General features: G+C 43.1%; 1 protein-coding gene across 7 annotated transcripts in view; it reads left to right on the top strand.

Moving 5' to 3' along the window:
- The first annotated feature begins 3,698 nt into the window (after nucleotides 1-3,698).
- Nucleotides 3,699-18,817, top strand: part of strbp (spermatid perinuclear RNA binding protein) — a 157,861-nt gene continuing 142,742 nt past the window's right edge. For 4 of the 7 annotated variants that reach the window (XM_060908929.1, XM_060908925.1, XM_060908924.1 and 1 more), the window contains exon 1: nucleotides 3,700-3,816. The gene's annotated coding sequence lies outside the window, so the exon portion shown is untranslated. Of the gene's footprint in view, nucleotides 3,817-4,477; nucleotides 4,584-18,817 lie in introns of those variants that run through there. The other 3 variants (XM_060908931.1, XM_060908926.1, XM_060908930.1) reach the window with 3 other exon arrangements.

Here is an 18,817-nt window from a genome sequence, read left to right as displayed (position 1 = left end):
AACGCCAGCGAATCAGGAAGGTGGATGTCACAGTGACGTTGTCCAATGACGACGCCAGCTAGAGCTCAGCACAGCGTATCCGCGTATTCTCAATGTTTACACAGCACCGGACCAGACACGATCTGGATTGAATACGTGGACGCTGGTGGATTCCCGTTTCCCGGCGTTTCCAGGCGGTTTAATGTAAACGGACAGTGCATCCGCGAAGAAAACGAGACAGATACGGTTTAATGTAAACTTGGCCTTAGTTTTGCCGATTTCAACCAGTTGAGCATCGCGAATGAATTAATGAAGCCACAAACTACTGCAGAACCGTTACGGCGTAGAAGAGGAGTTAAAAATCGCCATTACATTTTTTTATCTTGCGCACCCCCTAGTGGCAGCTCGCGCACCCCCAGGGGTGCACGCACCACACTTTGGGAACCCCTGCTTTAGGGGAACAACATCTTGTCACTGGGGAACAACTGGGGAACATCTTGTCACTGGGGAACAACATCTTGTCACCTTTATGTACTGCTTGGGAACACATGTACCTTTTTGACCCTAAAAAGGTACAGATAGTTTCCTTGAAGTCCAATAATGAGCCCTGGGGGGTACATTAGTTTAGATTGTACCCTGGGAGACAGAAATGGACTCCTCCTCTACCCCTATTTCTGACAGTGTATGATGGCAGCACGTCCCACATTACTGTTTCATTCCTCTAATACCATTGCAATTTACTAACACATCAGATGTCATACTTTATTTTTATCCTTTAATAGCTATATTTAATGCTTGTGAAACAAATTAGTTTCTCTTCTCATTTACGTTAGAGTAGCTACCGTATAAACAGTCATTTCATCTCCAGCGTCTCTTTTTTTTAAAAGGCAGGTTGTCAGGTTAGTGAGAAACTGCAAAAAAGCATAAACTCCTCTGGAACATGTCAGAAAACTTCACTTTACCGCTTGACACTGAAGAATCCTTCAATAATTGTTAAAACACATGTCTCCTTACAGAAAATGGCATGCACTGTACAAGTCCCTGTCAATGAACTGTTAATATAGAGATTACATAGTATAACGAGTGCATTACTATCAACCTGTGATTTGCTGTCATAAAATTAATCGACACTTTCTGACCTATTAGAATTCAGAACTCAACACCGATATGGTAGGTGATTGTATGTTATTTTCTGTTTTTAAATGTGATGTGACTTCATTTATGATTTTCACAAAGACTGTGTATGAAATTAAAGACAGTAAGTTTAGAGGATATTGTGTGCCATAATGATATTTACTCTGAGGAACTGAATTGTTGCCTTCATGTGCTCCTCAGATAGTTCTTACTCAAAGAAGGAAGAGTGACTACTGAAGAAGGAACAGTCAGAAAATAGACATGAAGGAAATGGTTATAAATGGAATAACTTGTTTTATTTACTGTAAAATTCTCCAAGAAAAGAGATTAAAACCCAAAACAAAGACATGCATGGGTGAGACAAACAACAGTGATCAGTAATGGCTTGTTAGAAACAATAGTAAACAGCAATTAGCTGTGGCAAAAAATAGTGATCAGTGATTGGTAGTCAGGAACAATATAGTGAGTGGAGATTGGGTGTATAGGAATGATGGTGATTAGTTATTTGTCTATGGGGAAAGTGGTGATCAGGTGGCATGGTGGTGTAGTGGTTAGCACTGTCGCCTCACAGCAAGAATGTTCTGGGTTCGAGCCCAGTGGCCGGAGGCGGAGTTTGCGTATTCTCCCCGTGTCTGTGTGGGTTTGCTCCGGGTGCTCCAGTTTCCCCCACAGATTAGGATAATTGGTGGCTCTAAACTGACCGTAAGTGTGAATGTGAGTGTGAATGGTTGTGTGTCTCTATGTGTCAGCCCTGGCGATTTGTCCAGGGTGTACCCTGCCTCTCGCCCATACTTAGCTGGGATAGGCTCCAGTTTGCCTACGACCCTGGACAGGATAAGCGGTTACGGATAATGGATGGATGGACAATGGTGATTAGTGATTGGTTGCTGGGAGCAGTGTTAATCAGTGACTGGTGGTTGGGAATAATCGTGATCAGTGATTGGTCTATGGGGATAATGTTAATCAGTGATTGGTTGTTGCAAAAAATAGTGATTGGTTGCTGGGAGCCATGATGATAAGTGAGTGGTTGTTACAAACGAGTGATCAGCGATTGGTTCTTACTGAAAAGTTGCTAGATTTGTCTCTAGGCTTTTTCTTTTTTATTTAAGTACAAACAAAACCACTCACAGTCTCTAAAAAGTCATCAAATTGGCAACACAGATGTATTTATTTAATTTCAGCCTTTATTTTATCACATGTACACTCCAGCAGAATTCCTCCTCTGCATTTAACCCATCTGAAGCAGTGAACACACGCATGCACACTCAAGTGAGCACATACACATACTATGCTTTGCTATGCTCCAGCGCTCAGGGAGCAGTTGGGGGTTAGGTGCCTTGCTCAAGGGCACTTCAGCCATGAATACAGAGGGAGGGGAAAGTGCTGTTCATTCACTCCCCCACATTTTCCCTGCTGGTCCAGGGACTTGAACCTGTGGCCTTTCAGGTTACTTCTCTAAACTTTAGGCTACCCCCTTGAAAGCAGGACATGGGGGTGTTCCCAAATTCACATATTCTTCTACATTTATATCTTTATTAAGTCAGTAAAAGTCATTTAACATCACGCCAACTATTAAACAAAAACTACTATATAAAACTATCAAATAAAATCCACTATGCAAAACCACTATATATACACAAATTGTAGAAATACATACTATAAACACCACTAAAAATTAAATAAATAAAAAAAACAGCCCCAGAACTGATCAATTGATCAAATTGATCAATTAAGTATTGAAGCACCTTAACTTTAAATGTTTCTAGTCTCAAGAACTACTTTCAACTAGGCAAACGATTCCAAAGTCTCATGGTTCTAGGTAAAAAAGAATAAAAATAAACATCCTTAGTAGCCTTGTATTCTTGTTTATTCCTAATATGTTCTGATAGGGGGCGGCACGGTGGTGTAGTGGTTAGTGCTGTCGCCTCACAGCAAGAAGGTCCGGGTTCGAGCCCCGTGGCCGGCGAGGGCCTTTCTGTGTGAAGTTTGCATGTTCTCCCCGTGTCCACATGGGTTTCCTCCGGGTGCTCCGGTTTCCCCCACAGTCCAAAGACATGCAGGTTAGGTTAACTGGTGACTCTAAATTGAGCGTAGGTGTGAATGTGAGTGTGAATGGTTGTCTGTGTCTATGTGTCAGCCCTGTGATGACCTGGCGACCTGTCCAGGGTGTACCCTGCCTTTCGCCCGTAGTCAGCTGGGATAGGATCCAGCTTGCCTGCAACCCTGTAGAACAGGATAAAGCGGCTACAGATAATGAGATGAGATGTTCTGATAGTTTCTTTAAAGTAAAAAAAAAAACTACATTGAATAATTAGACCATGCAGACTATGCATAGTTCACTAAAACAATCGTGAAGCATGTCTGTCTTCATGACGGCTGGGTTTTTTTTTTTTGCCATAATATCGTTTTAGTATCGAGCATTACGATACTATTATCAGTTAAAACGGTAATATCGTGCTAACACTGGCGCGATCCAATACAAATACAGTATTTTCATGGTAGACTTTTGTAATGCTGTCGAGCAGGTGCGCCGCGTCGGCCAATCAGAAAGGGCGAGGAGGATCACGTGACCGGCACCGTGGTCGACATGCAGGCAGCAGCCGGGACTCGGGAGAGGAGCAGAGAGAGAGAGACGGAGAAGGAAACGAGAAGCGACTCGGATGATTTAATCTGCCGTCGGGGACGGAAAGCAGCTCGCGCGAGGTAAGCGTTACCGGCTTTAAACGCTTATTAACATTTATAAGCATCTTCGGGTTGACTCGAGGCGTGTGTTTTCTTCTGCTGCGAGGAAGGGGATTTCTCGGCTCGGACCCCCATCATCATCATCACCACCGCTGTGAAGACTGCGGCTGGTGCTCACAGTTTTCACAGCACTGCGGTTCCTCTCCCTTCAGCAGCTCCTCTTTAGCGCTGATTAAAGCTGAGCGGTGGTGCTTTGTGGTGGCGTTTTCTCCCCTCCGGTTCTCCGGCTGTTGTTGTTGCACCGCAGGATCCCGGAGCTACTTGAATAATTTATCAGGTCACGCGCGAGCTGGCTTTAAAACACAGCACCTTAGACGCGATTTAAGCCCTTTTGTTTTAAACGAGCAGCAGCACAAACTTTAGATTATGTGGCGCTAAATTGATTTAAGTGTCACCTGCGAAACACTATGGATTTCTTAATTCGCAAAAAAAAAAATCTATATCTAGATCTCGTCCTTTTTTGTTGTTGTTGTTTTAATCGGAAGTGATTCTCGGAGGCCATGCAGCGTGTCACCAATTGTTGATTTGTTTTTGGTTTTTTTGTCTAGTACTTTTCTTTTCTCCTTCGCGCATGCGCACTACTCACTCAGCACTCGGGTCTCGTGCGTGCAGGTTTTTTATTAAATTCGCACACGACGGGCGCGCGCGCTGCAGCAGGCTCTCCGTCAGCAGCTCCTGACGCTCCACGGCTAATTTTTTTTTATTTTTATTTTTAACGTCTTGAGAAGGTAGGTTTACAATTTAATATTATCAACCCCGAAATATCATCGTTAATGTTGTGTGACTTGAGGTTATATCACTACAAATTTAGAATATCGTCGTGGATTTCTGTTAGCTTCTCAGCTAGTGGTTAAGTTTCTGAGGTAAATTTTTTTGGTTCATGGTATAATGAGTGTGTCACTTGGTAAAAATGTTTAATTTGTCGCTTTTGGTTTTGTTATAACTTGTTTTAATCGTTTTATTGCTGTATTATTCGTGGAATGTTTGCTTTATTGCCCCCTCGGTTCATTCGGTAGCCGGTTGTGACCGCTGGGATTTGTTTGAAGGCTTTCTTAGTGGTGCACGCGACCGGTTTGGCTGTTGTGACGTCACGAGGATGAGCCGACAGGTGTCCATGGCTTCACTTCCGCACTTTCTCACATTGTAAACAATCAGTTCTTCTGTTTTTATTTACTGAACTGACTAAAACAATCAAAATCATTCATATTATAGCATGAGGGATAATATTATGTCTCCTGGCTCCACGTGTGTTGTTTGAACACAATCATACAAATTTTTATTTATTTCTATATCCCCCCCCCCAGTGCGGAAGTGATCCTGTGTCAGGTGTCTTTACAATCCACGTGTGGCTTTGTGACGTTCGATTTGACTCTCTTTGTCTCTTGTTGCTGCTGTTCGCGAGTTTGATTTTATCTGCTAGATCTAAGATAAAATGTCATTCGTTTTTTTTTTTAACTTGTGTGATGTCAAGTGTCTAAAAATGTAAGACACACTGGTTACAGGGTTTCATTAATATTCATTTGCATAATTCTGTATTAAAACATTGTTCAGGCTCTTTATCAAGTGCAAAGCATTCATGATGGACGATCATTTTTTAAATTTAAATACTGTTGTATGCTTGCAGTAAACTTTGACGTAGATTATTTCAACCACAAATTTTTTAATCTTAATGTTCCTCTTTTTGTCATCTTGCTGAAATAAATAACAAGCTATCTATTGCATCTAGTTCTCTGATTCCTCTTTCTGTCTTGCGTCTTTGTCGGTTTTCATCAACCATCCCTTCTCCCTCACTCAATCACCTGTCTGTCTCTTTTTCTTTGTCTGTTCCTGTTATGTTCCTTGTCTTTTTTTTTTTTTCCATCGTCTGTGTGTGTGTGTGTGTGTGTGTGTGTGTGTTTGACTGGTTTAAGAATTTGTTTGGCATGTGGACTGGAAATAACCCGTGGGCAGATTGTGTATCCTCAGGTTGAAATGTTGTCATTTGAATTGGGTGAATTTTACATGCGTGCACATGAGAGAGAGATGTGCACACTGATCCTGCTTCAGATGGAAAAAAATTTCTTCCTAATTTGTTTCTACAAGGCTGACTTTGTCAGCAATGCGGTATAGTCTGCTTTCTTTTACACTTGTCCTTCTAAGCTTCTGCTTAAACATATTTAATGTTCCATGTTTGCGTTGAAAGACAAATCGATGACGTTGGCTCAGAGCTCAGCTCAGATGTCCTGTTTTACATTATGTTGGTGCAAGAAGGAGGAACTGATCGTGGATCAGTATGGTGTAAACTGCCAAGGGCAGAGGTCAGAGGAGGAGTTTGTCTTCCATCTGATGTCTCTTTTCTCTCCTTCACGATGGTGGGTGAGCTCTCGTCCCAACAGGCTGTTTGGTGTGTAAAATGTTGGACGAACATCTTCCTCACATCAAACCTCACCAATAACACTCACATTCCTGTGTGAAACATCAGCATTTTGATGTGTTCAAATGTGGACTCATGCATCACGCAATTTGATAAACGTGTCTAATTTGTAGCAGTTTAATGTTAATGATTTCAAGCATTAACATGTTTTTGCAGCTTCAGTAGTCCAATTACAAATCCAATTTTAACAAGCGCTTCTAAATGCACTCGTACTTTGCCTTAATTATTTTTAGTGCTGCTGATGGATTCTGTTTCAGAGCAATTTTCTGATGTTACACAGAGAGTGGGGGGGTTTACACACACACCACACACACACAGCGGGAGCCTGGGGTATACAGATAAAGGGATGTATTTTTGGTGATATGACAGCACAGATTTCTGTCTTTATCTGTTCAGTATTTGAAGAGGTCTCTCCCCCCCACCTCCCCTCGCCTCCCCTCCCTCACTGATCAGTGCTATTTCTGGCTCTCTTCTGGAGCTGATGAGGAAAGTGAAGCCAGCAGCAGGAGTAGATTTTTAGCTTCGCTTCCTACTGCAGAACTTGCAAGCCTTCACCGTTGTCTCGCACTAGGCAGTTTTCACACTCCAGATATCACTAATTATGATATTGTCACAATATATTATAAACTGCATGTGTGTGATTATATATTAAAAACCCCCACACATTTTTGTGTTGTTGGAAATGCATTATTGGTGAGGTTTGATGTGAGGAACATTTAAAAAAAATAACGGTGAGGGAAACGTATGATGCGCCAAGGCTTGTAAAACGCTCTCCCAGTAGGCAGTGTCATCCTCAATAGCACACAAGGAGGAGTGTCAGTAATTTGAAGTGTCCTAGATAAGTGCATTATGCTTTTTTGAAAATTGCAGGACATAACTCTAACCCTATTTAGATGGGATTAAATTGATATGCCATCATGGTGTGTTTTCCCAACTTAGAAGAGCTACTCTGTGATTGTTTTCATCCAGATGTCTGGTTTTCTTGGTCATCCTCTGAGAAAATAACAAGCCTACTGTTTTTCCCAAAACTGATCATTGTCATAATAGTCCAAGTGGTATTTCATGCAAGGGAGGAGAATGTCTGAAATGGTTCTTGGTATACAGAAAAAAGGGAAAAAATATAGACAAGTGGACCAGCTAGCTTGTATACATTGAAAGATGCAGGGTTGCAGATGTATTCTGAATAAAAGGCACACAGATGGTACAGTGACTGAGTAATTGTGCCAGGCTAAATATAAAGAGCCCAGTCAAGTAGCGAAGAGGAATTGAAAACCGTCTGGTCGTGTTTGTGTTGGAGCCATTCACTCCGACGACAAGGGCAGCTTTGTTCCTGGGAAAGGAAGAGACCTCCTGGAGAACCCTCTGTGCCGAATAGCACTGCCACCTCGTTCAAGAGAGCAAGGAAGGAGCCAGAGTTCAAGTGCGCACTCTGATACATTGACATTCCACATCAGCCCGTGCATCAGGGTAAAAAAAGCATGATGGAAAGTGCATACTTCTGTTCTATATCAGCTGTGTGTGCGCGCACGCGTGCAAAGCAGCAGCGGAGATGCATCCAGAGATGAGAAACCGGATCTAGAGCAGACACGGGGCACGAATGGCCTTGTAAGGTATCTGAGACTCTGGAGACAGGGACACACACACACACACACACACACACACACACACACACACAGTTTGCACAGAAACAGTAGCATGTCTAAACATCAGGAATAATAAATGACCTCCTCAGTACATGGATGAAAGAAGTAATCATGCACACCCAGTACATGGCGTTCTTACACACTTGGCTTGTAGATAAAATTGCAAGAAATTTTTCTTTTTCTTCCTCTTTTTCTCAGGCTGTGGTGTGTGTGTGTGTGAGCGAGAGAGACCTTTTTTCCACGTAAAATTGTTTTTAGCTTAGAAGTAGTTGCACTAAGAAAATGTGAAAACTGTCTAGTTTGGTGAGGAATTTTTGTGATCCGAGATACATTTGCATACCCAACTGTTTTAGGCCAATCAGTATTGAGCATTCAAGAATCATGGACATTTAAATGAAGCACAATTTTCTTCAAGCTCAAACTACTTACCTGACTCAACAATTTACACTCTTAACCCTGAGTAACTCAGTGTTGAGAAAATGACCTAATCTCTTATTCAAAGTGAAACTGATGACCAAAAAAAGATTGTGTGACAATCATGATGCGTGGTGTTTTGTACCTGAACAGTAGTGACACACTATGGGGGGAAAAACGTTAGATGTTAAAGTTTATTCAGTCTGCTACTTGGTGCTGCAATATATCAAAGTGTATTGTGATATTTGTGATGATTATTATATCACGGAGTCTGATGTCCAGGATCAGTTATCAGGCTGATGGAGGCAGAAAAGGAAAATGTTGAATCAGATATTGGAGAGAAATGGCATTCGATTTGGAAGAGGAAACGTTTATGCATAAAGAAACTTTAAAAATAAAAAATAATTTCAATGCTTGGTAGTTTTTAAAGCATAAGCATTTCTTTGGGAATCTATCTGCTGACACTCAGCATTTCAGTATCCATATCAGAAAAGTGGTATGGTAGCGTCTTTAAGTTTTAACCCAACAGTTTAACTAGGAATGAATCAGTCTTCTAGAATTAATCTACAGAAACAAATGTGACCAGCAAGGAAAATATCGCACAATCATTTACAGCTGCTTATCTCTAGATGTCATGTAGAAAAAAACATAACACTTCATCTTTGCCTGTTAAATTGCCTGTGAACTTGCATGTTTGGAGTTGCCGAGGCTGATGGTTGCTAATTAAACAGTGCTCTTAAAACACTGCTGTCACATCTCGCTCCCACAGCTACTTTATACTCGTTAACAACCAGAACGCCATGAAACGCTCCTTCACCTCTGTCAGCGTTGTGCACAACTTTTATTAACGTGGACAAATTCTGTTCAAAGATTGATCTTTCGCGTTATCGGTGGTTATGGTGGAAACCACAAACCATCAGCCCTTTTTAATTTTATAGAATATACACAGCACTATATTTAGAAAACTCCAACATGTGCAAAAAGGCATGCAATAAATCTCATCATGGGTTTATAAAAGGTATCTGAAAAAGTTAGGGTTAGGGAAGTGCACTTGAAAAAGAATCAAGGATTGGCTTTTAAGTGTGATAATTGCATTTCAAGCCTGCAGCAGCTCTAGTAACTCTCATTGACTGCTTACTTCTTCCCTCATTCCTTCACACCCACCTCCTACGTATGTTTAATGAAACGACCCCACAGCGTGCCCGTGAAATCAAACTCGTTGTCAGCGCCTTTTGTGTCCCTTGGCTTTATGGATGCTGACGTTCTGTAGATCCTAGGGGTGTAATGATGGTCCGGTTTGGATTAATGCGTTAGTTTAAAAGGCAGCAGTTGAAATGAATCATTAATAATTCACATTTTAAACTGAAGTGTAAATAATTTAATAGGCTAGGGAAATGATTTGCTTGTATCTATGCTACTTTTTTCACTACAGCATCATCAGTCACAATTTAAAGGACATGGGACATGGATTTTTTTTCTGGGTATAATTATGTATAAAGGACATAAGAAATACCATCTAAATCACTGCAGGGAGTCAAAAATGTGAAAATCATCACATTATTCAACTTTTTTATACATCAGCGTAAAACAATGATTCGTTAATTAGCTAGGTGGTCACGTGACCCGTGACGTCACAAAAACTTTCCAAGGAGCCAGCGCTTGGGTATCTAATGTAAACAGGGTACCGAAATGGACACCATCGACAGTGACATTCCCGATGTTTCACAGAGATGTGAAGTTAGACCCTATCAATTCGAACCGATAGCTGGAAATTCACATGAACATAGATCTTGTCTTTACTCTGACGGGTCAGATGAGTGAGAGTTCATTCAATCCCCATGAAACTGAAAGCGGTCGGCTCGATAACACATCCTGGTAAGTTACAATTCTGCTCAAAGGCTAATGATCTGTTGAAAGAAGTATTATTTTTGTATCATACATTGAAAGTTCATCATAGATCTAGCTAAAGTCCGTTGCAAGCTAGTTTTTTTTGCTGATATTTTTCGAGATTGATTGAGATACAATGCTTCCAGAGTCCGAGATGAAAACATTCAAAATGGCGAAACGAGTCAGAATTATGATAATCAATAATTGATGCACCCAAAATTATAATACTAATCCTTACCTCGGCTTTCAGTCGCTTAGTGAATGCACCTCGGCGTTTTTCCGCATGAGGCCCATGGTAAAACCACACTTCCAGGAGGGGCTGCCGTCTGCCTCCCAAGCCGGCCGAGAGCGCTCCTCGTCGGGCACGGCCAGGCGGGCGAATGCCCTGATCCGTCCGCCCTGTCTAAAAAATAATGGTACAACTCCGAGTGAAGGTATCAATGCGCTGTCGAAGCGCGCAGAAGGTGTTAGTACGCCTGTCATTATAGTGCAGACTTTCCATAGCATAGAAAATCGCCACGTTTCAATTTGTGTAACTGAACTTTGTTTCATGTCACTGGTCATATAAACCTGTGTAAACAGGAAAAACGTGGAAGAGTTTGGTCGCATCTAACTACAGCCCCAAAAAATACCATTGGCCATGCTGAGCCTAGCTACATTGCTAACAGGAGTAACAGCACGTCTGACTGACTGGGAGGTCGCAATACACCATGATGTTCAATGTACGTTAAACACTCTAAAAACGAAACAATTTTCTTGTCATCCAAGACACAAAAACTATTTTGTCGCATTCGTCATCATCACGATTCACACTTCTCTATATTCATCTACCCGCTTGTGCTGTACCCGAAAGTTTTTGTGACGTATAATCACGTGACAGCGGCTCTTCCGGTTGTAAAATATGCATATTGGAGCTCGAGCAGAAATGCCATATAATCATCACAAATATAACGATTTTGCTGAATTTAATAGATAATTTTGTATTTGTTGATGCAATTATTTCATATTTTTAATGGAAAGAAACTGATATAGCATGCATTTATGTTTCATGTCCCATGTCCTTTAATGATGGCCCTACCCCAGATTTTGAACACATTTGGGCACGTGTCGATCAGAGTATACTAAATCATATTGTATCGTAGCAGATTCAGTGGTATAGTCAAATATCGAATCCTTGCCTTAAGAATCGAATGTGTCGTAGCAGATGTAATGGCCTTGCCAAAAATTTAATCATTACCCTAAAACGAAATGGTGAGCTCCTGAGTAGCACAACAGAAAAGTGTTCAGCCTTTCATCTAGAGATCACTAATTCACTAGTTTGAATCCTGATGATGCCACGTAGCTGGGAGCCTAACGGAGCTAAATTGGCCCGTGCTGTTGGAGGGAGACCTGTCTTGTGGACAGCCATCGGCCACATCTAAATTGGGGGGGGAGGGGGAAATGCAAAAAAAAAGGAAATTATATCGTAGTGGTATCATCAAAAATCATATAATTGACTCAAGAATTGAATCCTATCCTGTTGTGTGGAAGCCTGGGTTTTTCACCCTCTAGTAGATTAAAAATTTTTTTTTATTTTACACGTCTTGGAAAAACTATCAATTCCCTCATCCTGCACTGCATACACATCCTGATATATATAAAATAATATAATTTTTTTTACAGTTTTACATCCTAGATGCTCCGTTGATGTTCAGCACCATCTAAATTAGCAGCTTGCTAGCTCAGGATAGCTTTCTGGCTTTATTTGCACTTCCTTTAGTTCAGGGCTTTTCAAAGTGTGGGGCGTGCCCCCCCTGGGGGGCGCCAGAGTTCTTCAGGGGGGCCGCAACGTGAGAGACAAAATGGATCGATTTTTAGTACCTAAAGCTACAGGGAGTGAGGAGACGGCCAAGCAAAAAAACAGAGCCTCCAGGATGTTGCGATTTGCAAATTCAACCAATCCCCGCGAATTCAGGGCGGTGTTGCAATTATATCCAATCACCACAACTTTCCCGCAAATTTGACCAATCGTTGGCGTCGTCTTGAGGTGACGTCGACAAACTACCTTCCGCCTTACTTCCGGATGTCTATGTTCAAGAGAAGCAGCATGCGCGCAGTGTTGCCAGATTGGCGGTTTCAAGTGCATTTTGGCGGGTTTTGAATATATTTTGGACTGGAAAACGTCAGCAGTATCTGGCAACATTGCATGATGTGCGAGTCAGTGTTTATGTAGGCTTAAATTCTGTTACTGAAAGTGTGTTATGTTTACAGTGAAGGACTGTGTGCACTTTTTTTTTTTTTTTTACTTAATACAAGAAATTAATGGATGCCAACATTTTTGCCAAAATGGTATTTTATTTTCCATTGTTTAGGCAGCTTCAGCATCATACTGTGAGATTCTGTTCAAATTGTTTTTTTTTCTTCTATAAAGCCTGAGCCATTTATTTTATTAGTTTATAATTATTGTTTAATTTAGTCTTCAGGAGAGACTGCCTGCACACAGTACTAGTATTAATAGTTTTTTTTTCTTCTTACATGAAAGTTGAGGCATTTATATTATATTTTAAGGTAACTTCATGTTGTGCTGTGAGGTTCTATGCACTTTAACTTTTGAACCAACAGGTGCATTTGGATAAGTAAAGCCTATTTTTCTGCATTTTTGTAGTCCTGGTAATCTTTTATATTGGTAAAGTTGTTTATAGGACCATTTCTCAGTGTCTTTGTTTTTTTTAATCAATAGTTTTTCAGTAATAACTTAATATTTAACATATCACTCAATTTTAATCACAAAAAGAGAAAATCGCAACAATTTCTCGCAACTTTCACTTCCTCCAGCAATGTAATCGCAACAAAAACCTAAACACCGCAACTTTCATCGCAATTTTTTTGGAAACCCCCGCAACATCAGACATTTTAACCCGCAGCAATCACAAAAAAGGCCCGCGGAATCCTGGGGGACTGAAAAAAGAAGGAAGTATGACCACGATTATTTAAAGTTTGGATTTTCATGGACTGGATCTGAAGATGCTCCACTGCCACAGTGTGTTGTCTGCCAAGAGGTGTTAGCTAACGATGCTATGAGATGTTTAAAATGTGTAAAACAAGATGTTTTAAAAAGCACAGATGTTTAAAATGTGAGAAAGAAAAAAATAATGTGTACAACAACCATTTTTTTTTTTTTTTTTTAATACGAATGGAACATTAAGTATAGCAACAACAAAAATTGTAAGGGGGGGCGCTGTTGTTTATTTGCTCTCCGAGGGGGGACTGACTCTCCCACGCTTTTTGAAAACCCCTGCTTTAGTTGATTGCCAAATTTACTGAAATGTTCCACCGTAGCTTCCTATTTCAATAAGAAATGCATCAACACATGGAATCAAATCCTGACAGTCTACTATAGCAAAAATTTTTTTTATTTATTTTATTATTATTATTTTTTTTAGATCTCATGGGGGGTGTTAAATTTTATTTATATTTATTAAGTAAGAGTGAGAGAGCAGTCACCTCACCCAGCCTTGAACCCAGGTCTATGGGGTGCCAAACCTGTACCCTGACCACAACACCAAAGAGCCAGGCTCTTTAGCATGGCAATCAGAACACATACCCATAGTGACCGGTACTCCGTCACAAAGAGATTTTGTATAAAATGTAGTTGTTTAATAAAAACAGTGCTATGAAGGCTGAAAGGAGTGCAACATTCCCAAATGCCTGCTTGCTGTTTGGGAATCTATTAGCATGACCTGCTATGCATACAATGATGCCTGTGTGGGAGCAGGGGCGTGGTCAAGCATCGGTCCGTGAATGGAGGGCAGAGTCAGGGAAGGTAAGTGGCAGAATCACTGCACCTGATGTTAGTTAACCTGTTTGTGTGTCTTCCCCAGTGACTGCGCCCTGTAAAAAGAGAGAGCAGAGGAAGGGAGCTCTCTCCCCAACCAGAAGACGTGTGTGTGTGTGTGTGTGTGTGTGTGTGTGTGTGTGTGTGTGGCTGGGAGAGTGTTTAAAGCTGAAAATAGTGTTTTTGGAACTCAGTTCTGGCCTGCCGTACTTCTGTGCTCCACCCACCCGCTCTGATCGCTACAGTCGTTGGAACAGCCGCCAAATGGTCCTCTGCCAGCTCGATGGCCTGATCCAGCGACGCCGGGCGATGGCACTGGACCCAGTCCGCTGTTCCTTCGGGAAGTCGGGTGATGACTTGTTCCAGCGCCACCAGATCGACGATTCCCTTGGCATCACGGTTGTCGGCCCTCAGCTACCGCCGGCAGGCGTCCCGGAGTTGCTGGCCAAACGCAAACGGCCAGCTGACTTCCTCCAGGCGCAGAAGCACTGTCGTTGTTGCTCCGGGGTGCGCCCCACACGCTGGAGGATGGCCCGGCGGAGGTTGGCGTAGGCCAGCCGGCTGTCGACGGGGAGCTGTAGTGCGGCCAGCTGCTCCTCGCCCGTTAGCAGGGGGAGGAGGTGCACCGCGTACTGTTCCACTGGCCAACCCCAGGCCTCTGCTGCCTGCTCAAAGAGCGCGAGGAAGGCCTCGGGGTCGTCGTGCGGGCCCATCTTCGTTAGGTTGAGGTGGGGAGGGCCCGTGGAGGTGGTGGACCCCGCCGATGCGAGTAGGTGCCAGAATGCCTGGCGATCTTCCTGCTGCACCAGCACTAGGGCCTCGAACCTTTTCTCCTGCTCCTTCCGGAGGGCGACCAGTGCATGGTGCTGGCTCTGTTGGGCCGTGGTGAGGGCATGGATCAGGTCCTGGAAGGGGAAGGACTCCATGGAGCTGTTCTCCTCTGTGCTCCGATCCCGGGTTTCGGCACCACTGTAGCGATCAGAGCGGGTGGGTGGAGCATAGAAGTACGGCAGGTCAGAACTGAGTTCCAAAAACTCTTATTTTCAGCTTTAAACACTCTCCCAGCCACACGCGCGCGCGCGCGCACACACGTCTTCTGGTTGGGGAGAGAGCTCCCTTCCTCTGCTCTCTCTCTCTCTCTCTCTCTCTCTCTCTCTCCTTTTATAGGGTGCTGTCACTGGGGAAGACACAAACACAGGTTAACTAACATCAGGTGCAGTGATTCTACCTTCCCTGACTCTGCCCTCTGTTCACAGACCGACGCTTGACCACGCGCCCCTCCAGTGGCTCCACTGCATGAAGGATGCCAACGCGCGGATCACCCGTTGGTATCTGGCATTCCAGTCCTTTAACTTCAAGGTGGCCCACAGGCCAGGGGTGCAGATGATTGTGGCGGATTTCCTCTCCCGTCGGGGGGGGGGGTGTCGGCTGCGGGCCGGATGGCTGCCCGGCCTGAGTCGGGCGGTGGGGGTATGTGGCAGCGGGGACGTGGTCAAGCGTCGGTCTGTGAACGGAGGGCGGAGTCAAGGAAGGTAAGTGGCAGAATCACTGCACCTGATGTTAGTTAACCTGTGTTTGTGTGTCTTCCCCAGTGACCGTGCCCTATAAAAGGAGAGAGAGAGCAGAGGAAGGGAGCTCTCTCCCCAACCAGAAGATGTGTGTGTGCGCGTGTGTGGCTGGGAGAGTGTTTTAAAGCTGAAAATAGAGTTTTTGGAACTCAGTTCTGACCTGCCGTACTTCTGTGCTCCACCCACCCGCTCTGATCGCTACAGCCTGCTTTCTGCTAGCTTATCTTAATTTTTTTTTTTTTTTAGCAGTGGGATACCTTTTTCCCCTTTTCCCTTCTATGTACTGCAGAAGTAAAAAACCACACCAGGCCTCAAATGTGTTTCAGATCTGCATTGAGGGAGTCATAAAGCAGTCCATATCTTCCACCGAAGTTGGATGCAGTTGGGAACTTTTTGTTCAGTTACTCCGGCGGCTGTGAAGTGTTGTCTGGATGATAGCTCTGGTCCTTGGTGCAGTGTGCCTTAGCATCGCTCATCGAGACGGTCTGAATGTTCCTCAGGGGTTCCTCTGGAGACTGGAGAAGTAGATTTGTTTATGCAAAATCACGAACAGGGCAAAACCAGCACTGACACGGAAAACCTGTCCTCCTCTGCTTTCACACAGTCTGCCTAAATATACCTCTCTTAGTGTAGCAGATTAGGTCCAAATTTTACAGGAATACTTCACTTAATGATACAAGCACCAAAATTTGCACAGACTTAGTTTAGATACCCCTCCTTCAGAAAAGCCCGGTAGCCACCTGAAAAATTCAAGATGGCGGCCAAAATGGCGGCCGAAAAAGCGGGAAAGCATAATATCTATATTTTGACCTGCAATTAACATTTTACAGTTTATTACATCATATGCACATAATTAAATGATGCATTTCACATGATTTTGTTTATTCTTCACCAAATTCACACATTTGATCAGTGTATATTTTATTTTAGGACTTTAAGTTCATGACTGCAAGACAAATAGTGTTCATGATCATCTATTTATACGTCATTATTATATAGAAGAATGATGTCGGAGCACAACCAGGGCACACTGAGTCAATACCCTGCCAATATTGAAGAGAATGACTTCAAACCTCTTGAAAAGTTTATCTTGTTGTTTGACAAAAACTGTCCCTTAAATAGTGTTGATGAGGCCCGTCTTGAGTTGTTTGCTCGAAAACAGAGGTCATATGATGCAATCCCCCCTACAAAAGGAGCACTGGTGCAACAAACAAATCATGCAACACATCAATCTGCAAACGTCTGCGGACAAACAATGTGTAGAGAAATGCATGAAGAAAGTCCATCTGAATGGGGATGGGAGAAAGAGGGTGATGGTTGGAAGGTATTGTGGACCACTTTGGCACCAATTATGCCCCTTTTCCACCAAAGCAGTTCCAGGGCTGGTTCGGGGCCAGTGCTTAGTTTGGAACCGGGTTTTCTGTTTCCACTGACAAAGAACTGGCTCTGGGGCCAGAAAAAATGGTTCCAGGCTAGCACCAAAACTCTGCTGGGCCAGAGGAAAGAACCGCTTACGTCAGCGGGGGGGCAGAGTTGTTAAGAACAACAACAATAACAAGACCGCGAAAGATCGCCATTTTTAAGCGATGAGAAGCAGCAGCTGTACAAACGCGAAGTCATCCATTATTATTAGGGCCCGAGCCCTATAGGGCGAAGGCCCTATTGTTCTTGTAAGAGTTCACTATTATTAGGGCCCGAGCCCTATAGGGCGAAGGCCCTATTGTTCTTGTAAGAGTTCACTATTATTAGGGCCCGAGCCCTATGGGCGAAGGCCCTATTGTTCTTGTAAGAGTTCACTATTATTATTCTTCCGTCTTCTTCTTCTTCTTCTTCTTTATTTTTCTCCGCTGTTGGGCCATTTTCGGGGCGCTTGCCATGGGCGAAAACGCACGAAATTTGGCACCACTTCCGAGAATTGCCACCGCTACTCAGAACCAAAAGCCCAAACTTGGCCGGGGCTCAGGGCCTCTATAGCGCCCCCTAAGTCGTTGTGATTTTGGCCTCCCGCATTAAGGTGCCTGGTTGCCATATAGTTTGTAGTGCTGGCATGCCATTTGGTGCGCATATGTATCTCACTAAGCCGGACAAAAATGTATTGCCAATGCATTAGCCACGCCCAACAGGAAGTGAGGTAATTTCACTTTTGTGCAAAATGCATGGCCACGAAGATGGCGCAACTCCTCCTACACCGTTCATAGGAATGTCACCAAAATTGATACACATCATCTACAGACATGGCTGACAAAAGTTACTAAATACGTTTCACGTAGGATAAACCGTTCAGAAGTTATACGTCAATCAATTTTCACTTCAAAATTTTACATGCTAAAAAATTCATAACAAATCTTCTAATTGCTCAAAACTGCTCATACTTCACACGCTAATCACTCATTGGGCTTCTGACATGTTACCCAATTTCTGTGCTATTTCGCCACTGGGGGCGCTATTTTTGGGCAAAAAATCCAATCTTTCCTCAAATTTGGTCAAACTTCACGGCCACCCTCTTACTACCTCCCATGTCATGTATACCACATTTTGGGAATTTTCGTCCATGGGGGGCGCTGTTTTTGGCCGACGCAATTTCTCCAAAATGGGTTTTTGGTTAATAATTCCATAATGCTTTTCCTTCACACCACTACCTTGTGATTGTACGTTGCTGTTGTAGACACTTATTTTTCCAACTCATAATCGCTCATGTACAGCATAGCGCCACCTACTGACATGGGAAAAACCAAAAAATTTATTCTTCAAAAATCTATATCTCATCTTCTATTTACTCAATTGTCATCACACTTCATACGCAAACTCTTCATAGCTCACCTGACATATACGCCAAATTTTGTGCACTTTCGCCTCTGGGGGCGCTGGTTATGGCAGAAATGATATTGCAGCTTCTGATTTTCAACCTTGGCAAGCAAACTCTTTACAAGACCCTTATTGGGGCGCTTGCCATGGTCGACAACGCTCGAAATTTGGCTCCTTTTTCTTAGACTGCCACCGCTACTGAGAACCAGAGGCCCAGATCCAGGCGGGCCTCAGGGCCTCTATAGCGCCCCCTAACGTGTTGTGATTTTTGCCTCTCGCATTAAGGTGCCTGGTTGCCATGTAGTTTGTAGTAGTGGCATGCCCTTTGGTACGCATATGTATCTCACCAAGCCGGACAAAAATGTAATGCCAATGCATTAGCCACGCCCTACAGGAAGTGAGGTTATTTCACTTTTGT

The sequence above is a fragment of the Neoarius graeffei genome, chromosome 25 (genome assembly GCF_027579695.1).
Source record: "Neoarius graeffei isolate fNeoGra1 chromosome 25, fNeoGra1.pri, whole genome shotgun sequence".
Lineage (NCBI taxonomy): Eukaryota > Metazoa > Chordata > Actinopteri > Siluriformes > Ariidae > Neoarius > Neoarius graeffei.
Note: the sequence above shows the minus strand (reverse complement) of the source record. Positions and strands in the feature narration are given on the sequence as shown.